This window comes from Cottoperca gobio, chromosome 8, assembly GCF_900634415.1.
Source record: "Cottoperca gobio chromosome 8, fCotGob3.1, whole genome shotgun sequence".
Taxonomy (NCBI): domain Eukaryota; kingdom Metazoa; phylum Chordata; class Actinopteri; order Perciformes; family Bovichtidae; genus Cottoperca; species Cottoperca gobio.
In genome coordinates, this window is record NC_041362.1 from 11271801 (window position 1) to 11282987 (window position 11187).

The 11187-nt window shown below is 39.8% G+C and overlaps 1 long non-coding RNA gene across 1 annotated transcript in view; it reads right to left on the minus strand.

The window, feature by feature from the left end:
- LOC115012449 (uncharacterized) overlaps positions 1-4775 on the minus strand; it is a 130324-nt gene extending 125549 nt beyond the window's left edge. Inside the window, exon 1 of the long non-coding RNA XR_003832684.1 lies at positions 4244-4775. This is a non-coding gene — a long non-coding RNA (uncharacterized LOC115012449). The remainder of the gene's footprint in view (positions 1-4243) is intronic.
- Between the last annotated feature and the right edge of the window lie 6412 nt (positions 4776-11187).

An 11187-nucleotide genomic window follows, 5' to 3' on the forward strand; every position in this document is an offset into this window, starting at 1 on the left:
TGCGATGTGGTGAATTGCCATGTTTTCTCTAACCTCATTATATCTATCCATTCACAGGCTACTTGTGTCCTTTTCCAGGGGCATCGCAACAGCAGTGACTCACCAGTGAGTCATTTAATAAAGATGAAGTGGACACTATCAGTTAGCAATAACACTGGCGAAAATACACCTAATACTAATAATTTAACTAGACCCCTCAGCAGTCTGTGTGTGTTTGTTGTGCTCCATATCAAAACCTTCAATTAGGGGCATGTGGAGACATTTTAGTAAACAGTAGGTTGAGAAACAGCCGAGCACAGCCAGCAGAGAGCAAGAAGGAAAGTCAAGAGGGCAAAAAAAGACGTTTCTTGCACAAATTTGGAGGATTATCTACTTACCTAAATTAATTAGAAAGAAAGTCAGGGAGAGCACTTCACTTGCAGATGATAATAAGGCAGACTATCATACATTCCTCCAAGTAGGAACACAAATGTAAAAAAACAGCCTCACTGTATGAGTCAGTCAGCCTCACAGGTGAGAGTTAAACTGCCAGAGAAAATGAGCACTGTGGTTTGCTGTGTGGTGAATTAAAAACTGCAAAGTGTGTGAACGCTTTTAGCTGCCTTTGTGTGTACATGTGGGTAAAATTAGGAATTAGAGCAGGGAAGAGAGGAGAATGTCTGCATTCAGTGCGGGTCAGTACTCAGTGCGCAGCCTCCCTCCCAGTTTCCCTCTGAGACTGCTATAAAAGAATATCTGATGTGGATGCAGAGAGTGAGGGAGAGGCTGAGATGACAAAAAGAATGCTATATTACTTTGGCATTCAGAGCCAGTGGGTGTTATTTTATGCCAACTGTCTCTATAAAAACCTATTCAAAACATATAGATGTGCTCACACACCTGCAACCAGGGGAAGGTGCGACAGAGCTGGGGAGAGAGAATGAGAAAGAAAAGTAGAATATGAAAGATATAAGCCCAAATGTGATGAGGCTAAATGTGTGCCGTTTGTTCTGCAGATTTTTTTTTGTTCTAAATAATTCACACTTCTCTTAAACGGCTCCTTGCTTTAAGTTTGATAGTTTTAGCGACTGACATGGACACAAGGGAAAATATAAGAAAAATGGCAAGATTGTCCTGCTACACTAAAGTGTTCAGCGAATCAAAGAACTGTGGACATACAGTAGCAGAGACAGAGCTCATCCTAAACCACAAACAATTACTTTTCTTACTTTTTTTTGTTTTACTTATGTAGCAAAATAGGACTATACAGTAACTGCATTTTGTTGCACAACCTTGTGTTGTACAATGACAATAAATTATCCTTGATAACCACTGGCAGCAATGTGTATGGCGTCACCCGCTTGCATGTCACTCGTGCACAAACGGATCAGGGACCCATGCATAAAAACATTGCTTCATAGTGGCCAAAATCTCTACAGGGATCCTTTAAGTTCAGTTTGAGTAGTAGCCAGAAGAGCTCCGCACAAGGATCTCAAGATGTTATCTGGCACATGCAGGATTGAAATGTCATTAATATCTGTAGGCGCAAGGCCTAGATGAGCTTTAAAATTCATCAACTAAATGGTGAAATCTATTTCCAAAGAGACAGGTAACCAGTGAAGTGGAACTATAATATGTGTAATTAGGGTCTCCCTGTCTTGGGACTGCATTCTGAAGATAAAAAATGATAGAAATCATGGATTACTTTCTAAATTTAATTTGGATGCATTTCTCATAAACATAAATGCATTCTTCAAAATAGCAGGTTACTATGGAGTTCTATATAGTTATGATTAAAAAATGATGTGGTTTAAAAATAGAGAGTCAAAATGAGTCTAAATGCATTTGAAAAAGGAATGGCAGCTTTAAAATAGGACTGTAGTTAATGTGAATAAACTCCTTGAAAAATGGCACAAAGTCAGCCAGCCTGAGGCATTGTGATCTGCTGCTCCTCATCATTGGTATTCTTGTACTGTGTTCATGAATGTGGCAAACACTTTGTGTCCGACTTTAAATGGATGGATACGCGGTCCAAAGTACATCAAAGAATTCTTGCACAAAGACTTTTATTCTGTTATTCTCCATTGTGGAAAATGTGATGGATGAATTTGAGAAAGCAAATTACATTTTGTTCATGAATGGATTTCAAGGTTCAAATCATCCTTGGAAACCATTGAAGGTTTGTGTAAAATAGTAGGCCTTAGAAAGGTTTGAACATTGAATGGATGGAACATCTAATTTTGGCCAATGATGAACTCTTTATAGTCATTATCAATTAATAAGAAAGAAAAACACTTTTAATGTTATTTTATACAACATTATTTCTTTTTTTTCCTTGTAAAGCACTTTGGTCACCTTAAACTGTGTTTAAATCTGCTCTAGAAAAAAGAAACTTACTTACATCATCTCCACCCCATCACCACTATGTTCCTTGATATCAGATATTGTCTTTCACTAATTGGTCACTATCTCTGCACAGCTTGTTGCACATATCTGCTTAGACAAATTAACAAGTGGAGGCACATCTGTGTCCCGGTATTATAGTCTGATTTCTGGGATACATTCTGCTCCATTTGTCTCACATGGCACAGCTGTTTTAAATCCGGGTGTTGCCAAATCCTCTCTCAGCCAGAGAAAGCCTGTGGCTCACGGATGAAAAGGGAGAGGAGAAAGTGAGAGGAAGAGGGAGGGGGGTCGACAGGAAGGGAAGAGGTTGAGTCAGCGTGGAGGACAAACTGAAGTGGCAAGAGTCCTTCAGGGGACAGAAGTGGCTGTGACAACTTTAGAGGAGCATCACGCTTGTGATAGCCACTTAGTGTGATGCGATGGGACAGTATGGGAATTCCCATGGAGGACAGAAGTGGAAGTATTACTCTGGTGTTTAGCAGTACATCCTTATAAATCTTCTTTGTTTGGAACTAAACAATTCACAGTTAATTTTGGTGTATTCAACAAGTTTACACTGCTAATAGATTTGAATATATATCTTTTCTCCGTTTGTTGAAACAATAACTGGCAAAAATGTATTAAATTTGAGTCCTCCTGTTCAATGCCCCCGGACCCACATACAGGTTGTGAGGTACACCCACCATTGTTTGTCAAATTCCTGTGGGAAACATTTGGTATATGCATAGAGCAGCCCACAAGGCCAAGACGAGTACAGACTTAGAGGTTTTCTGGGAGTGAGATAAAGTTTATGTATACAATTGAAGTTAATAAGTTTATTAGTGAAAACTTATTCGTGATTAGGATTTTTAGATGTGCAGTCCAAATTATCCAAACAGTAAACCAATCCACCTAGGATTATAGCGTCGACATTGCGTCGTAAAATGAACTCAAACACGCCATGCTTCAACTTCGCTTCACTGACATCTGCGGCGGAAATTATGGGAAATGGGACTGAGGGTGTGCCACTTAAACTGAGAGTGAACAGCTTTCACTACAGTGTGCCAAGTTGATAAAAGGAAAGACATTATGTGGCCCAGTTTAGATTTGGAGGGGTTTAGGAGAAAGATTAGAGTAGCCCTATACTAGGTCTTGTAAACGATGAGGAGAGGCCAAATGTTCCTCAATAGCCCACCTGCTGAAACTGAAACTGCTGCACTGGGGTCTAACCAACGTTTGTTCTATTGTTGAAACATAAACAAGCATGTAACCATATTATGACAGGAAGTATTAATTATTAAAAAAAGTGCAGCACAGCAACAGAAACACACAAACTCCAGCTTCTCTGGGGCCCACCTTATCTCTACAGTGTCTGTCAGGGTTGGATATTTGGTGAGATAAGTCATTCACAATGAAGAACCACAACATCAACCACAGCGGTTGCCAAGAACACAGACTGAGGCCTGTGGGCCAGCACACACTGCAGAGCATCCACAACATCAATAAAGTTAGTAGACTGAAATGCATACCTTCAGCCAACAAAAAACACAAGTTCCACTCATTTGCACCTTTATGCCTCAACACAGGATTTAATCAGTGAAATTAAAGCATCTGCAAGGGTGCATCAAAGCGGACACAGAAACGTGTTCTATGCACAGTAAATCACCAAACATATGTTGGTGAGTTTCTGTTAAATCATAAAAATGTGTTGCATTTTCAATCCAAATCCATCAGTCTGCCACCTCTACACACACAAACTATACACAGACCGCTGATTAGCAAAGCATTGATCAAAAAGACAGAGAAACTGTTGCACTCTAATTGCATTGCTAATTAAAACCAAATAGCATCCACATGGTGACAGAGCAAGCTGTTTTACCTTAAAGCAGGTATGTCCTCGTATTTCCTCGTTGATGGCATGGCTATATTAAATTCCAAGTCACTGACCGGATGTGAGTCATCTCGCTAATTGTCCTCTTCTTTAGCCAGAGCTCCCAGCTCGGAGAAGCAGAGCTCACAGGTGTGCGCTAATTAAGCTAGGCTGCACGTTAGTTAGTTCGTTAGCATCGTTTTCAGCTCCAGAGTTGTAGGCCAACTTATTCCAACTGCTTTGTGTCTTGACGTATCCTTAAAGTGTAGTGTAATAACGTTGGTTATTTATTACCTCTCTTTTACAGTATGTCAATTCTCAGTTTTTCCAACAACTTTGGGTTTGGTTGGTTAGCTAGGCTACATCCACGGCTCGGTTAGCCCGAAAGATGACATCTGTCAGCCGGTCTTGTGTTGAAGTCTGTTTCCCATCGAATTGAACTCACTTTCACTTTCACCTGCACCTGGCATTGGCCCTTTGCCGAGCTGATCAAGTGCTGCCCTCCCAAACCTTGACCGATATGTGCGGCAGGAGCCACCGTGTGGCGGGAAGAGTGAACGGACGAGATTTGCAGCTGAGAATTTACTGTTCACTAAACCCCGCCCCCTTAGTTACTGTTGCTAGGCATGTCAAGCTGGCACATAAAGCAGTTTACAATAATGGTGGTATAGATTTACCATCGAAATTCATTGTCATTTTTGCAAAACAGTGGGTCCTTGATTTCAGATACAAGGATACAATAGTAGCCTATAATTCTGCTGTCTGAAATGGCAGATTTTAGCTGAGCTAGCTGCAATTTCGATGAATTGATCAGACTTTGACTTTTAAATATTCTCCACTCACATCAGGTCACGTATTACATATAGGCTATTGTAGACCAGATGGGTCATAATTGTACTGATAAAAGAAAAATAAATAAATAATGATAAGTGATGAAATATATTAAAGAGTACGGGACTTTCCGCGCTGGTGCAGTATGCCTGCAGGCGAGCTCGCCACTTCTCCCGTGCACCCAGGAGCATACCTGTCAACATTGGAATTTCAAAATAAGGGAGTTTCTTTGGCGGATTCCGCCCATATTTTAACAGCTCTCAGCCCCCCAGCCCCTACCCATATAATGTAAATGTAAACACATAAGGGACGGGTATATACATTCAGGAAATACATGTTTATGTAAAGTATGTATTACTTGTACAGACATGTTTATACAATTTATGCATTTTATTTATTAGTTAATATCATCAATTTATTTGATGATGAATGAGTTGTGTGGCTTTTGTTTGCCCCGACGAGGACTTCATGCGATGACAGAGTCGGGAAACATGTCCGCTACACTGCTACTGAAATCATTGCAGAAGCTGAAGGCTACATTATTTTTAACGCAAAGCATCGACATCTTTCCCTCAGCTTTGGTCACTTGGTCTGCCTCCGACACAGTTCTTGTCACACATGAAGTCATTGACAGTGTAATGTTTTTGTGCTTCTTGACGTGCTTGTGCTTGTATGATATTTCATGCCGATGAACATCGCTTATTCCGCCGCGTGCGATGCTAACATCTGAGTGTCACACTTTACAAAAAGCACGAGTTTGCCCGACTCTGCTTTTTATTAAATAAGGGAAGGTCTCCTCCCATTGGTACTTGCATAAAGTTTTAACTTTTTTGGCAGGTACAACTGCATCTCCATCTATCTCCCGTTCACTGTGACTCTCATCCATATGTTTTCGTCTTCTTCTGTGTTATTGTTCCTGTTTTCTTCTTCTCTGTGTTTACTGGCGGATAACGTTTTTCAGCTCATGTTAAACATAATACTACCACCTGCTCTATCGGAGGCCACTGTACACTTTTTTTTAATTAGGCCTTTTTGAAAGGTTAAAAATACGGGATAATTACAGGGAAATATTTAAAACGGGAGGAAAACGGGATAATCCCAGGAAAAACGGGAGGGTTGACAGGTATGCCCAGGAGTGTCCTCTTCAAGTCTTCCTGTGCACATTTACTTTTAGCTTTATATATGTAAGGCTTTTAAGGATGAGGACCAACCAATGGGTTTGGTAAATGCAACACTACGTGATCTTGAGATGCTGAAGTGTAAAGGTCCTTAAATCTGATAAAGAACCAGACAGTGTGTCACGGTGGGGAAAAGGAACATACAAAGCAACAAATAAAACTGAGAGCACGAGGAGCACGAGGAGCACGAGGAGCACGAGGAGCACGAGGAGCACGAGGAGCACGAGGAGCACGAGGAGCACGAGGAGCCATCAACAACAGGGGTGACACTTAGATGACGAACTCACAAGGAACACTGGAACAGACAGGGATATAGACACACAGACACTAAATGAGGGAACGAGACACAGCTGGGAGAGAAAGGCAAATACACAGGAGGAAACTAATGAAGGGAACGAGACACACCTGGGGAGAAAGGCAGAAAACACAAGGGCAGGAAGTAAAACAAAACATGATACATGGGGAAGGGAACATTTCAAAATAAAACAGGAAACAGAAACCATGATCATAACACAGAGCTGCTGACTTTATCCCTGAACTCAAATAGCATCCAGCATCAGCTTCCATTTCTTTAGTATATCCCCGTAAAGACAAAAAACACAACACACATTTTGTGCTCTTGTTTTCTGCCAGTATTATTATTTGTATTTATGTATTGTAAATCAATCATCTTCGAGGGGTGGCTGAGGGGTCGCTGTAGCTACTAAGAGCCGTTCTCCAACTCTCTCAGTTCAACCAATTGAACAGATTGAGCATACATACTTGGCACAAGAAAGTATAATCATACATTACATTGAGCCAAATCTGCACTGATCTAAAATCTGTATGCTCCGAAACATTACAAGATTATGCAAGATACCATATTCCCTTTATTAAGAATTACATTTTCCTGCTGACCATAGTTAAAGCTCTACCGGTGCTGTTTACATGAATCTCAGAAAATCGAATATGCTGCTGGTGCTGGAACACTGGACTCATCCCAAGGTGTGGAAAACACTGGAGGTGTACTTTAGACATATATGTAAGCAAAGTTGCAAATACTTGCACTTGCATACATATGCATGAGTACCCACAAGCATGCCTGTTTGTGTTGTGGGTTGGTCTCTAGAAAAGTTTTAAGCACAATAAGCCAGTTGGTGATTACTGTACACAATCCCAAATTGTACTATGTACTTCTTCTTTTCACTCTTTCATGTGCTTTGACCCTCAACAGCTTGGTTGAGTCATGAAGATAAAAACAAATGGATACAAGTGTGTGAAATATACAGTATTTCCATTTAACAAAATCTGCTACTGCAGGCACTTTAAAATCTACATCCTGTGCACTTTTAGTCCTTTTTAAAATTCTTGTAAAAATAAAAAGTATCTCTCTAAGTTTGTTAGGGTGACTAAACACATAGATATCCTGTTTTGTACATTTGCACGTACATTTTGCAATTAGTGCATAACCTTCACAAGTCATATGCAGCGTTAACACGACACAATAATATTTGTGTCACAGCGGTAGTTCTGCAGTACTCAAAATCTACGTGATTTCATTTCATATTTGATTTATATGTGCTGTTTATGTGCCAAACCACAGCACTTCATTTTTATTCTAGGGAGTCATCACACAGGCCATGCATGTTAAGTACCTCTGTGTAGCTATGGTTTCACACTTGGTCAGTGTAAAAAATATCCAGTTCTGTCTTATTTAACTAGAGCAAGACAAAATGTACTGCATCAATATCCATACGTATTTGTGTTCAGATCATTTGAAGTCATTTTCTTTAATGTTTCTCAAGAGAAAATTATGTTGCGGTAAAGAAGGTCATGCTCACCAAGAGTAACAGCTAAAACCCAGGATGTTTTTGCATTCCCTAATATGACTAGGACACCTTCAGATGAGTTTAAGTTTCGTAATGATGGCTCCCATAGTGAGAATCATCCCTACAACAATGCACACATGAACTGTTTCTCTATATTGACCAATAATGGTCTTCAGCATTCAGATATTTGGTTGGATATGACACATTATGGCACTTAAATTGCACAGATTACAGACACACAAATGAAAAAAAGATCAGTAGGCTTTCAGATATGCCAGAAGGGAGAAGGTGGTAGAGGAGGAGAAAGAGTAAAAAACAATGTCAAGCAGAGGCACTGAAAAAGTGAATTTATTCTTACATCAGACAAAGCTACATATAACTCGTCTACAGGTTTAGCTCTCAACATGGTCCAAAGAATTGTTGAATCATACTGTTAGCTAAAAAAAAAGTAAATCTGTATTGTGGTACCTCTACAACTATAAATCTGTAAACTAAAAACGTATCTGACATGATAACGCAATAATATAGGGTGGTAAGAGCTTGAAAATGCAAACTGTGATCTAAGATCAGAGACAGTTTGACATGACGTGGCAGTTACAGCCTCCTGTAACTCAAGAGCTGTGTGGCAAGACTTACACAATTTATCATCACGCTAGAGAAGGCATCGTTGTCATATATGTGTGTGTGTGTGTGTGTGTGTGTGTGTGTGTGTGTGTGTGTGTGTGTGTGTGTGTGTGAATTAAAATAATGTAGTAATATGTGCACATTTAAAAACATTATATAGAAAACAATATATTTGAATGATACAAAATGGCTCTGATTTACTATGTTGTTTCTTTATTATACTTTAATTTGACTAACTAACTAACTAACTAACTAACTAACTAACTTTACTAAGTACTTTGTGTGTATAGACTGAAGAAGATGGGCAGTAGGAGATGTATTCAGTACACGTGCCTGGTAAGTACTGTGTATCTTTGAGCAGTAAATAGACAAATATCTCTCTGGTGAGAAAATCTACAGCTCATATCCTCAGGCAGCTGAAATTCCAGCGAGTAAAGCCCACTGGATGCCAGGACAAAGCACAGTGCCTGCTGGGCCAGGCTACTTTTCACTTGCTCCAGACAACATCTGGCAACCTTACACATCCAGAAGGCCCTGTCTCAGTCTCCCGTGTCCCCTGGGTGTGGATGCTGCCAGGCCTGCCCCCCCTTCTGAATCCCGAGCCCAGCCACGACCTGCTGCAGCTGGACCTTGGCGCGCTCTGTCCCCCGTGGCCTGCTTCTAATCAAAAACGGCCACAGTTGGCCGACAACACCCGCGGTTATGATATTATGAGACAGCAGTAGAGCTTCTGAGATCCCGTTGAGCGGTCGGTTATTTGGGGTGGGTCTCTGCTGAGAATTTTAAATAGGAATAACCACAGACTTCTTGTCAATTATGTGTAATATGTTTATTGTACTATATACTATACTGATTATTGCCTTTATATTATTTAGATTTCCTCATTACACTGAATCCGGAGCCGTATTTATAGTGTCTTAGACCATACCTTCCTTATATCCTTCTAAAGAAATATCAACCTGTGAAGTGAACTCAATATAATGCATGAAATATTGACCTGTATTAAATATACTCACATACAGTATATCCTTGAAAATGAAAGGCATGCATTAGGAGTAACTTTTAGTTTAGAATCTATACAGCACATATGTAATATGTACATATATCAAATTATGGTATGTGTGTAAAGCACATCGTAATGTAGACTTAACAAGTATATAATAAAAGCTTTTTCTCCCATGTATTCTTCAATAGTGACAGATAAATAAAGAAATGGAGCATACTGATCAGATCATCAGAACATCAGAACAGACAATTCATTAGATATCATTCTGTGTCTTACCTGAAACATTAAAGGTTTGATTTAAACATCATTAGTCTTCGCTGGACAAACCTGTAACCACAGTGTCTTCCAAGAAATTGTAAAATGATAGCCTCAAACCAGGTATCAAAAGTTTTGCACCAGGAATAAATTTAAAGAAAAATTAGAATTATCATTCATCTTTAACGGGTTAAGAAGTAATATCAGTTTTAGCTCAACGTTTGCTACAGATTAAATCGTACCTGTCCTGGAGGCAGCTGGCTTCAGCGATCATCTAAGATAAATATCAGTTTGCAATAAATCATTTTCATACAACAAATTAAAAGTGTTGATAGCACATTCATGTGAGGTAACCAAATACATGACACAGCAGAAAGCCCTAAACAACTCAAACACAAGCTATATCGCCTTGAAATGAAGCATACTGCATCATCTTGCAAACATGTAACTTAAAGACTTGTGGGATGGACTACTCTTACTTTTGAGGTTAATTGTTTTCAGTTGCCTAATTTAAAGTGGGAGTTAGTTTTTCTGATCACAAAGCTGAAAGACGAGGCCACGGTTCTCTCAGGGCTGTGCAGAGCATTCCTCTTATACCTCTCCAAACACTGGCTGGTTATTAAAATACAGACAGAGATTATTTTTTTTAAAACTCTCTCAGCAATTGAGGTATGGAGAAATGGGTCACTGGAGGACTAACTGCATTCTGAGCATTTCAATTGTGATAAGTTAGTGCTTATTGATTTAGCAAGTTTCTATAGGACTTTCACAGCAAAGCATGCACACCAGTTACACATGTGCTAACACACACACACACACACACACACACACACACACACACTAACACTGACTCACTATGGCCAGGCGTTGATGGCATGCCATGTGGCGTTTGTGGGCGGCCTTTCCCTATGGCAGCATGTGAATTACAGAATAACCCTGTTTGTTTTCATTTACGGACAAGTCATTAAGTGCTGTGTGTACAGGCCACAGACTGTGAATTAGACTTTATCACCCTTCCACATGATGCAATGCTCACAGCCTTGAGAGCAATGTAGCACATTGCTCAGGGCAAAGAGTGAGCTCTTGAGAAAGAATCTGTTAAACATTACTGCAAACCATGAGGCGTTCATCATCGTTTACCTGATAATAGGTACAGTATATCTCAAAAGTGAGTACACCCTTTAGATTTTTGCAAATATTCTGTTATATCCTTTCAGGGGATAACATTATCCTACTGAAACTTTGATATAA